The following is a 12,561-nucleotide window of genomic DNA, read 5'->3' as shown; positions in this document are numbered from 1 at the left end:
CTGCACAAATCCCAAAGGCTGCAAACAAACTCAGAAAACAACATCAGAGCCTGAAAAGGAAGAATATACATTAACCTCTGAGATGCCACAGGGACCAGGACTGGGCAGGGGGTTGGGGGTGAGGGGGCCTTTCAAAAGAAATTTGATTTGTGTCTATTAGGTTTTATTTATTAATCAGAAAGAACAGGAAGACTTGAAGCAGATATGACGACACGTATTTACCTTCGCCATGTCGAGGAGACCTGGGTGTTTGCACCTTGACCCCTGTAATTGTTGGGATTTGTCTTTGCAGCACCAAAACCATGTGTTATAACAGTGGCTATTTTCATTTCACTTTTGGCCCCATTGTGGGGGCTCCCAGGACCACTCTCAGGTTCAACGATTCAGAAGGATTCCCAGAACTCAGAAAAGCTGTTATAGTTACAACATATTATAGCAAAAGGGGGAGATGAAAATCAGCAAAGGGGAAAAGCACATGGGGGGGAGTCCGGGACAGACCAGGCGTGAGCTTGCGGATCCTCTCTGATGGTGGGGTACACACAGCGCTCTCTTCTCCCAGAAGCGATGTGTAGCAACACACACAACGTACTCCCAGCCAGAGACGCTCAGCCGAGTCTTGGATGGTTAGGCATGCAGGCCTGGAGCGCTTAGGCTTAGCCGCACAGTCCCTGGCCTCTCCAGAGTCAAAGAGACACCCAGTGGCCCAAGGCCCTCATCATTAACCTGTCTGGGGCAGCCCGAGGTCCCAGGTACACAAAGACACTCTTATCAGGCAGGGCATTCGGAGGGTTCATAGGTTATCGCCTAGGAGACTGTCAAGGGCCAGTCCTTTCTCTGGAATGTGTAGGGATTGTCGATCTGAGTTAACCCTTTATTGCACTACCCTCAAACGATCCAAAGTGAGATCTAAGACCTCCTGGGATTTGGGAAAGATTTGTGACCCTTAGGCAGCCACCTATGTCCAGCCTACGAAGTGTCTGGAGAGCTTGGGGTGGTGAAGGGCCTGTTCCTCCCTTCAAACCCAGGAACATGGGCTCAGAGGGGAGATTAGGCACGTGTCTCCTTGATTTCAGAAGCGAAGGGACTGATACCCGATTTCCTCCTGAGAAGCCTAATTTTGGAAGCCCTGGCTTGGCTGCCCTGGTCACAGAGCTTCGGGACCTTGCTGTACACCCAGATTATGCCAGGACCAAAACTCAGGTGAGCGTTTCTGGTGGAAGGAGGGAGAGAGTGTCCCTTCGGGATTTTCCTAGGTCCTGCTCAGGTGAGTCCCACGAGGTGCTGGGCCACAGAATTCTCGGGGGCTTAGGAAGGAGCTGAAAGCGCCCAGCAGGAGCAAAATGCACCGACCCATAAAGGGAAGTGGAGGCGTCTCTGAAGAACACTGGGAAGGGCCATGGAAGAGAAAGAATTAACTCTCAACCCTGCCAAGCCCAGGGAAAGAATGAGTCGACTCCCTGAAGTAGGCCACGGAGACATGCCCGGCCATTCCTCTTTCGCGTGAGGCCCTGCTCCAACCCTGGGGCGGCAGAAACTGGCAAGCAAGTCATGTGCAGAGGGGCAGGGAAAAGACGGCCCTGGGACTACAGCCTGCAAAGTTCAGAGCTGCAGTGGGGGGGAGCACCCTCAGCTTTGAAAGAAGTAGGAAGTTCCAGTTACACACGAGGCAGGAGACTTTAATTACTGAACTGGGACCGTTTCCGAGGACAGAGTGCTGAGAGGAGCTTCTCCCCTCCTTTTTTCCCTTGTGTGCTTCAGTTCTAGTATTTTCCATTGACCTGTCCTCAAGCACACTAATTCTGTGGCTTACTGTATCTGGTCTCCCAGAAAGCATTACACTAAGTTCCTAATTTCAGATATTATGTTTCATATTTATAGAATATCTACTGGGTTCTTTGAAATGTATTTTAGTTCTCTATTTAAATGTTCATTCTTTTCATCCATTTTTCTGTTTTCTAAAAAATATTAATCAAAACAAGTCCTTGTCTGCTAATTCCAACATCAGGGCTGTCTGGGAGTCTGCATCTATTGACTGTTTCATTTCTTAATAACTGGTCTCTTTCTTACTGCCCTTTGCATGTCTATGATTTTGCTGTACACCAACACTGTGACTGCACACGATGGATTCTAGCAGTTCTGGATTAGTTCACAGTCCTTTCGAGTGTTAAGGTTTGTTCTTGTACGCAGTTCAGTCACCAAAGGATCACCAAGGCTGGTTGAGACTTGAGGATGGGGTTCAGGCTCTGTTAGGGCAGGTCTCTGTGGCTTTACCCCAGCTCCTTGGGGGCAGCCCCAACGTGCAGCATGTGGTTCTTACTCCTGGGGTGTGGCCCTTCTCGAGTCTCCATTCAAAGCTCAGGTGTTAACCAGGTATGTCCACTCAGGCTGCTCTTGAACTTCAACATCTCATAAGCACTGTGTGGTCTTTGAAATCTTTGCTCAGCCCTCCATGTGACCTGGAGAATCATCCTACCCATGGACATTGTAGGATTCAGCCAACAGTAAGATGAGGAAAAAATAGGGGATTTTTGCAGCTTTTTTTTTCAGTCCTTTTCTGAGGCTCTTGCAGCTACACTGACCCAAACCCCAGCAGCCTCAGCAGCCCCAAACTCCCACCAGTGTCCTCCATGCAGCAAGACTCCTGCTCTCTGCCTGGGCTCTATTTCCCTGCACCACATGCGGAGTTTCAGAGCTTCCATCCAACCCTCAGATGCTCCCTTCAGTCCACCTCCAAGTAAAGTCCACAGACAGCAGAGAGGGAGCAGGCGGTGGACCGCATCCTGGGATGTTTAGTTGCCCGAGAACGGCAGTGACCTGGGCAAGAGAGAGGAGGGACGTGGGGTTTGGGTAGTGGGAGTGGTTTTCATGTGTTAGGGGCCATCAAGCTGTGAAAAACTTTCGACTCTAACACGGAGAAGACGGAACCATCAGAAACCATCAGAAAAGAAGGTACCAACCTGGAAAAGCATTCCAGGTGAATGCTTGCCAGATTTCACAAATTCAGCTAGAAAAAAAAAATCACAATTTTTTACTTCCAATCTGTGGGGGTAAAGTTTCTAGCACATAAGATACGTGGAGAAGTGTGAGGGTCCACCCAACTTCCCCTTCCTCTGAGACGGAAACGGGCAGAGTCTGCACGGGCTTGGGAGACGCTCTGGGTTCGTCCAGATTTGGCAACTAACTCAAAACACGAGGACTGTGCTCGTGAGAAACAGCTTCGAGGAAGAGATGGCAGTTGTTTACTAAAACCATTGTAGTAATCTTTGACTTTTAAAACCGCATAGATGAACTTCAGTATTTCCTAATAGAAATAAGCACAGGAGGAATGTACAGGATGTTTAATTCTAAAAAGAAATGCAAATGGCCAAAGAAAAATGTTTGAATAAAGGCAGAATAAAACAATCGGTTACCTTTAAGATCCATAGCATAACAGAAATTAAGGATGGAGTAATTTAAATAACCAGCATCTCAAGCAATATAAATGTCTCCCAATTGGCAGATGGAGTAAATGAATTATGATGAGTTAAATAGCTGTAGGGATATGGTCCTGTTTTGGCAGAACTTTAACTACTTGTGTGTGTGTTATGTGCATATGTGGATATGCGTGGTCTGCATGATGCACGCCATCGGTGCCGGTCAGCACCGCAGGTGGGCTGTCCGTTTCTCTGCTCTTCTCCTTGTGCATATTTACATACCACAGGGACTATGTGTCACTTCGGTAGTCAGAACTCCTCCCTCACCATCACCACAAAGATTAGAGGTGTTGATGCACGGGAAGTTCGTTCTTGACGTAAAACTCTCGATTCATTTTAAGCCGAGCGTACCTGACCTGCTTCTTTGGTTGTGTTTCTGTTTTGTGCACAGGGATAAAGGAATTCCACTGTTTCAAAATCAGTACAGTGGGAATAAAACCTGCCTCAGAGGGTTACTGATTCACTTGTGTTTAGCAATGAATGTTTAGTAACTGGCAGCTGTTTCAATCAAGCACAGCTGTGGAGTCCAAACTGTCCCAGCTGATGAGGGCGGGAGGGAAGGCCCGGATGCCTGCTGAGCTCCTCGGTCCGATTCCCCTCCTACCTCGCAACGCCCGCTCCCTGTTCCCCCCGTTCCGCCGCAGCCTGACCCGCCACCTGCCCAGCCGCTCCTCCCATAGCACGGAGGGCTTGCTCTCCCGGCTCCGTCGTCCTCCCTTCCTCCGGCCTTAATTCTGGGCCGCACCAGCGTCTACCTGTTCGGTGCGCCGGCTTCTAGATTCCTAACCTCTCACCTCCGCCCCAGCGCCACGCTCTCTGCAGCCAGCGCACCTGGGAAATCTTCACTTGGGCATCTCGCTCTCCTTGCGGCTGGCATTCTTGGTACCTCAGTGAGCCTTGGGCCCAAACCCTCCCATCCCCTCCCACTTCCACACCCCTTGACCGCCCTTCATCGTCATTTGCCATCATTAAAACCCGTTCCTTAAAATACCTCCAATCCCCTTGTTCCTGCTCCCTCTGCACACTGGGCTGCGGGCGCCCGCCCTGGCTGGCCCCCCTCGGGGCGTCCTTGCGCTCGTTCCCGGGTATCCGGACGCAGCTAGAGAAGAGCACGCGGAAGCTGGAGGGACGGCTCGCCCCAGAGCCCGTGACCACGGACTGACCCAGGCAGCCGGCACCACACGGTGAGCCCGTGTTTTTCTTCGGAGAATCTCTTCTTTCTTCCCTAAGATGACCGCTTCGTTAGCTTGGGGGTCTTTCCCCCACGTCCGCTGGCGACCAGCTGTACTCAGGGACACTCTGTCCACCACAAGGCTGTCCCCTCACTGCTGTTCTTGGGGCCACCGCGGGTGTCGCTGTGGTGACCGCAGTCCGTTTGGGGCTCGGATCAGCATCCTGAGCTGACCTGATTCCCGATCCGGGCGAGGATCTTTCCTTCCGCCCTCGGCCTCTGTGGGAACCCTCCCCGGGGGGCCACGGGCCAGAGCTGCCGCCTCGGCGCCGCGGGAGAGCATGGCTCGGCGGACGTCCCGTCTGCGGGGGGCTCGCGCGCCCTCAGAGCTGTTCAGGCCTAACCCCCAGGGCCCTGTCTCCACCGTGCACCGCCGTGGTGCCCCCCAGCGACGCAGCGGGTCTGCGGGCACCCAGATCCTCGTGGCGGTGCCAGTGCCTCAGTGAGTCACATCAGACGTAGGCTCAGCCAGGCCCCCGAAGCACGCCAGGGCCTGCGCCTCAAACAGAGAAGGGCTCTGCTGGGGATGGCACGGCCTGTTCCAGAACCCCAGAGGGCTGGGCCGGACTCGCCGACCTCACACCGTCTCCTTACCCGCCACAAAATCCCCTGGCACCGTGGAATTTACCGGGCCACGTGGCCCAAGTGGCAGGGCTGAACCTAGAGCCGCATTCCTCTCGTCTGGGCGCTGGCCAGGAAACCTGAGCAGCTGGCGTCAGGCCCCCTCGTAGGATCACGATAAAGCCCAGAAGGCACACGGGCAGGGCGCGGTGGCTGTTCCAGATCTCCCCTCGTGTTCCCCTCGAAACTGGTGCGCTTTTCCATGCGATTTCCTTTGCAGCGTGAATCCATCTTTTTTCCTTTGAGGATAGAATTTACCTTTTCCCTTTAGGTTCTACTTCCAAGGTCGTATTTCATGTCTGCACCACCCTGAAACTAAATATCCTTCAGTTCGCTGATGCCAGGACATAAATATAGCTCATTCATCCCAAGATAGTCTTTTAAACGCTCACTTGCTTTGCATCGAGGAATTTAGAATTCCCAGTTAGCACTTAGGGATGTAGAGTTAATGCTTTGTCATCCACCACTTGCTTTATGTGTCTAGGCTAGGACTGTGCGCTAGAGACATGACGCGAGCCACATATGTAAGTTCAAATATTCTAGTAACCACATTACACAAGGAAAGGGACACAGGCGAAATTAATTTTAATAATATATTTTGTTTAATCCAAAATATCTAAAGTATTTTCAACACGTACCACTCGCCATGTTTCCAGTTCTCAACAGTCACATGTGATGTGGGACTGTCACAGGGAGAGCTCCGATCCACCCTCATTCTCAGTAATTTCTCATCTTTGTGCTCAACTTTAGAGGTTACAAAATTTCCCCATGTCTGATCGTTTTGTTCCTTGAGAGAGAAGGAGCTCAAATGTGTTTTGTCACCTCACTGTTAAACACAAGAAAACAGAAGCTCAGATAAGTGAACTGATTTCCTAAGAAGATCCTCCAGCCAGGAGCCGCCGAGGTGGGACTCGGGTCTAGTCGCCGAGAGTCCAGCTCTGTGCTGAAGAGAGCAGGGGTTCCCGGACTTGTCTGCACATCACATCCCTTGAGGATCTTTTAAAAATTGCCCAGGCCCAAGCCGCGCGTCAGTCGAGTTAAAGCACGTTGTCTGGGGGTGGGACGTGAGTCCGAGTGACTTTGGAAGCCCCCCAGTGTTATCAGCCGGAAGCCACGCTTGGGGGCCACTGGTGTTCACCCTCCACAGGCAAAGCGTGGTCCACGAACCAGCAGCGTGGGATCGGAACACACAGCCTCAGCCCTGGGCCGGACCTGCCCCGCAGCATCTAGCTTTTATCAGGGCCCCCAGGGGAGGTCCGGGCACGCTGAGGCCTGAGAAGCTGGGATAGAAAACACACCTTTCTGCTCTTAGACGGAAGGAAATGTAGCCCCATACATTTCTGTAACGGGGGTTTACTGAAAAGGGCACTAGCTGAGGCTTACGTGTGGCCGGTGGTCCCGTTTTCATTAAATCACTGTTACGTGACTGGAATATGCTTTCTCGGTTTTATCGCGACTGTCTTTCTGAATGATCGTTATGAACTCCGTCTCGATGGCACAGGCCCATCTAGAGAGGTGCCCTAAATCTCTTTCCACCCATTTCTCTCAAGGGCTAGGTGCTCCTGAACCTTCGTTTGCCAAATTGAAGTTGTCTCCCCCTCATTCGGCCTTCCACCGTGGGTGAGGATGGCTGGCGGCTGCGATGGGGGGTAACACACTCCTGATGCAGCTCCCGTCTTCAGGGGCTGACGTTTGTGCAGAGCGCGAACCCCCCCTCCCCAGTCGCTAGAGAACAAGACAGGGCGTCCTGCAAGGAGGGCTTAAAGTGATGCAGAGACGGGAGGGGCCCTTCCTGCTCCTGGGGCTAAGGACACTGCCATTAAGAGAGGCTGGGGGATCTGGGCCTCTGGGGCGGAGGGAAGGCGCGCTCTCAGAACACACGGCCCAGGATGGCTGCCATCACTGGTGAGTGCCGGCGGGTCTTAGGACAGTCCCCCGGTTAAGGCCGGAGGGAAGGTTCTGGCTCTGGGAAACCGGCTGAACGACCAAACACAGAGAGGTCTCTGCGATGTCAGGAACCACAGACTCAGAACCTGCCAAGACTCTTTCTCCCTAATTTTTCTTAAGTCAGTTTCACCCTCTCTTACGTTCAACTGGCTTTTTCGACATGATAGAAATATGACCCCAAAATTCCTGTCTTTTGAGCATCATATGGCTTTATTTATATGTGGAATCTGAAAAACAAAACGAACAAAAAAACCCAAACAGAACAGAAACAGACTCATAAACACAGCATGGAAGGCCGGTTACCACGGAGGGGGAGGCACAGGTGAAACGCGGAGGGGATAAAGAGGTCCAGGATTCAAACCACAGAACAAGTCACAGGGATGGAAGGCCGGCATAGGGAACACTGCTCATAATAGTGTAATATCTTGGCGTGGTGAGAGGCGGTAACTACACCCTCCGTGGCGAGCGTTTAATAATGTGCATCATTGGTGAATCTCTCCTGTACACCTGTACCAACATAACATTGTGTATCAACTATATTTCAATAATTTTTTTTAATCCTGTCTTTTACTTGCATTTTACACCTAATACCAGAGAGAGAGTGAAATCCCAAGTATCTGGTATTCGCTTCAGAATAGTAGAGGAGAGCAAGTAGACAGAAATGGAGTTGAAACAGGGCTGGCCAGGAGTTGGTCACTGTTGACACGGGACGCGAAGAACATGGGGGTTCATTTCCTAGCCCATCGATTTTCATATATGTTGGAAATTTTCTTTAAGTTAGAAAAAGAAGGAAGTATGTTAGCCTGTCTTGATCCTGGCAGCGGTGGCCACGGGTGTGGGGATGTGAGGACTCGGCGGCTCTCGTGAGTCCCTCACGTTTGGTGGGGGGGAGGGGCTGTTCCCAGAAAAAAGGGGCTCGGGATCCAGGTAAAAGCAAGGGGGGGTGGCCCGGTACAGCCGCGCAGCCCCAGCCTGCCTCTGACTTCGTCGCCAGCCTCTCTCTCTCTCCGGGCTCCAGGTCTGGCGTCTGAGCATCCTCCGACTGCCCCAGCCGACGTCCTGTGGGTGCCTCTGAGCCAGGTCAAAGTCAAACTCTTGCTCATCTCCAGTTCCTACAATCACTGCTCCTCCACTCGGGGGCTCCAAACAGAAATTTCCAAGCCGCGTTCAAGGCATCCTGCCTCCCCCCCCCCCCCCACCTCAGTGTTGTCGGTCCCGCCTCTGAAATAATCACCCCCGCCGTCCTGCCCTCCCTATTCCAGCCGTACTGTCCAGCCACCCCTAAGCCGCTACCCTCTCACACACTGCTTCCCAGCTTTCGGCAACACGGACGTGATCATGTCATCTGTGCTTCCTTGTCCCAGGACAAACCCAAGGCACTAAAGCTATTCAAAACCTGGTCTTCCACCACTTTTAGAGCTCCTTGCCACGTTACAGCATCATACCCACCGGGCTATGGACGCCATGTGTGTATTCCTCTGTGCTTTGGTATATGCCTCTGTCGGAACACGTTGGCTGGATCCTACAAGACTGAGGGGAAAACTCACCTCCTCTGGCTTCCGCAGCGGCACTCGCCTCTCCCGTGTGCTGTCTGTCTTACAGACCCTCGCACTTCTAGTGCCACCCACCAGTGACCTTTTCACATGTGTGTCCCTCTACCCCACAGAGGCCCCATTCAGTACTGATGAGTGCACCTCCTGTACATAAGGTAAATAAATGTCTTAATACATCTGAAAGCCGCAACACAGATAGGTTCGCCCGATGACCGGGGATCCCCCAACTCTAGTCAAGCCACCTTCCGAAGATTAAACTTCGATCCAGTCAGCGTCCAGGACCTGAGCGCCCTCCTGACACCCGTCCTGTCCAGGGAGAGCTCTCACAGGCTGCTCCTGAGGCTGACTCTTGAATGCTGCTCTGGCAGCCCTTGCCAGCTGCTCCTCCGAACCTCCTGAGGAGCTATCAGACTTCAGAAATCAGCATTCCTGTTCTTCAGGCTAAGTAGCAAACATTCTTTCAAAAATTCCTGGGAGGGCAGGGTTTGAGCCACTAAGCCTCTGGACCTGCCTGCTTCAGCCTGTCTCAGCCTCCCTGGATACGTGGTTCTAGAACTGCATGCAATACCCAGGTGTGGCTGGACTGAAGATGGGACGTCAACCCAATAAGAAGAGTCGTGAGGGGCATGAAGGGCACACCTGTGTTGCGTAACGTGGCACCGTTTCCCTGGCAGGGCTTGGCAGTCTGGGACGAAGAACCAAGGAGGCAGCCGTTCATGTTTGCCCAGGGCTGCGGGCTGGCAAGGTAGGGGTCACAGAGGATGGCGGAGAAGAGAACCTTCTTTGAAACCCGTCCCATCCCATATGCCATCCACTCTGTCCCCTTTTCCTTGAAGACGTTGGCATCTGAAGTGAATTTGTTCAGACTTCCCTCTCTGTAGTCTTGGAATTTATTGATCTATTTTTTTTTGGTATCATTAATCTACAATTACATGAGCAACATTATGGTTACTAGACTCCCCCCATCATCAAGTCCCCCCCACCCCCCACCCCCCACAGCCACCGTCCACCAGCGCAACAAGATGGCACGGAATCACCACTTGTCTTCTTGTGTTGTACAGCCCTCCCCGTGACCCCCCCACATTATGTCTGCTCATAGTAATGCCCCTTTTTCCCCCTTGTCCCTCCCTTCCCACCCTTCCTCCCCAGTCCCTTTCCCTTTGGTAACTGTTAGTCCATTCTTGGGTTCTGTGAGTCTGCTGCTGTTTTGTTCCTTCAATTTTTTCTCTGTTCTTATGCTCCACAGATGAGTGAAATCATTTGATACTTGTCTTTCTCCACCTGGCTTATTTCGCTGGGCATAATACCCTCCAGCTCCATCCATGTTGTTGCGAATGGTAGGATTTGTTTTCTTCTTATGGCTGAATAATATTCCATTGTGTATATGTACCACATCTTTATCCATTCATCTATTGATGGACACTTAGGTTGCTTCCATTTCTTGGCTATTGTAAATAGTGCTGCAATAAATGTAGGGGTGTATCTGTCTTTTTCAAACCGGGCTGCTGCATTCTTAGGGTAAATTCCTAGGAGTGGAATTCCTGGGTCAAATGGTATTTCTATTTTCAGTTTTTTGAGGAACCTCCATACTGCTTCCCACAATGGTTGAACTAATTATTGATCCATTTTTAAGAATCTTTCTCTTTATTCAATACAGCAAAGGGCAAGACATTCTCACATTACTTTCCTAATAATGTATTGCTAAAGTTTGATAGATTAGAGATTCCTTTCATAGAGATTATGTAAGAGAACAACATAAACTTCATCTCATTAGATTCTCAAAAGTAAAATGGGATCTCTAAGTCACCCACGACTGGGGCTCTGTAAACACGTGGGACTCAGGCTACAGGGCCGGGTGCCCTGAGGGAAGATCTTCATAGGTCTCTTCCTGGCTGGAAGGGTGCAGGGGTGGTGGCGAGGATCGGAAGGAATGTGTGAAACTCCCCCTTCCGAGCTGACCATTTCAAAGGGGAAGCATGGTTGAAGTTACAGCAGGAGGAACTTGTTAGTCACAGAGAAGAAATGTATGACCATCCAAGTCTCTAAATACCAGTGAAACAAAGCCGGACATCGACATCCTTTGAAATAGAAAACCGACGTTAGCCTAGGGCAGGAATGGCCCTCAGGAGAGCTGGGGTGGGTGTTATGTCGTGGAGGCCGTGTGACCAGATCAGAGGGGCTTGAGACTGAATCTGGAAGAGGGAGACATTCACCGAGATGCACCTGTAAAACCGGTTCCTGTGGAGGACGGGTCTGACCTCCTCCTCATCCCGTGGGAAAGCCGTCCTGGAGGGTCTTTAAAGGATGCAGACAGCCTCTGCTGCCTACATAATAATGCCCGTTTCACTGGTAGTAACGTGGATTTGACATCATGATACAGTGTAATAGATAGAAGGATAGGGTGATCTAGTGTGATAGGAACTCAAGATAGGAACATGGGGACGAAAAAGGGCCTACATTTTTTTAAGCAACCAGTTAGAGGGAAAACTGGATCAGCGCTACAGACCCACAGACCCAGTCATTTATCGAGGGCCTGGGGACATGGTGACAACTGAGCAGACATCATTCCTGTCCTCTCAGAGCCACCAGTCCAGTGGGATAGCAGGTGGAGAGCATGGCCTGTTTCGGGGATGGAGAGAAGGTTCTCATGAGGAAGGGAGTGATCAGAGATACATTCAGAGGGCTGAGAAAGGACTCAGAGGCCATAGGAAGGAATTTAGATCTCGCCCTAATGTCAGGGGATATAATGGAAGGATTCAAAGCAGGGATGTGACAGGACCAAATTCTAGGGGGACAAGAATTGAGGCAAAGACTAGAAATTAAGACAACAATCTAGGCAAGAAAACATCAGAGCTTGGGTTTAAGGAGAGGATGGATTCAAGGGCAGTCAGGAATTAGAACTGGCAGGACCCAGATCCATTGGAAGTAGAGGGTGGAAAAGAAATCAAAGACAATACCAGAATTTCCAGCTCTGGCTTCTGGGCCCTGCCCTTCCCTGAGCTGGGAACATGGGAAGAGGTTCTGGCACAGTGGGCTGGGGGCTGGGGAAGAAACGAAGCTCCATTTAGGGGCACGTTGAGTAGCAGGGGCCTGTGGTTCAAGTGGAGATGTCCAGGGGCCACGTAGAAGAGCAGCGTTTGAAGATAAGGGGAGAGAGGTGGGCTGGTGTTACGATTTTGGAAGTCGAGATTGTCCAGAGAAAGACCCCAAATGAAACATGCACCTGCACGAGCCCGTGAGAGAGCGTGAGCTGCTGCACTGTGCACGCGTATTTTGACACCATCCCCAGTGTCCTGGCTCTACAGCCTGTATCAAACAAATAAATCCACAAAGGGCCAGCGCTCTGGATGTCTCAGTCTGCCACATTACGGACAGAATTGCCTCGTTAGGGGGCAGATATCAAGATCTATATATCCAGGAACATTTCAACAAAAGATCGTATAATCATTATAAATGGAGACCTACCTACTGATTTAGGCATTGACCTTAAAAGTGCATATGCCTCATCCTGATTGTTCATATTTATTTTTCATCTATTCAGGTTGGGAAAATGTTTCCCGGACTTGCACACTCAGGTGGATTTGAGAGGGCTTGGAGGTACCATAGAGGAGCCACTCTCAGAATTGCTGATTGGTGCCTGAGGTCACTTTCAATAAAGACAAACAGTGCTCAAAGCCAAGAAGTTCTCTTGACTTGTCAAAACTCTTAAGATTGCCTCTCATAGCCTCCTAGGCTT

Source organism: Manis pentadactyla, chromosome 18, assembly GCF_030020395.1.
Source record: "Manis pentadactyla isolate mManPen7 chromosome 18, mManPen7.hap1, whole genome shotgun sequence".
NCBI classification, from domain to species: Eukaryota; Metazoa; Chordata; class Mammalia; order Pholidota; family Manidae; genus Manis; species Manis pentadactyla.
The sequence above is the reverse complement of the archived record's forward strand: the minus strand, read 5'-3'. Positions refer to the sequence as shown.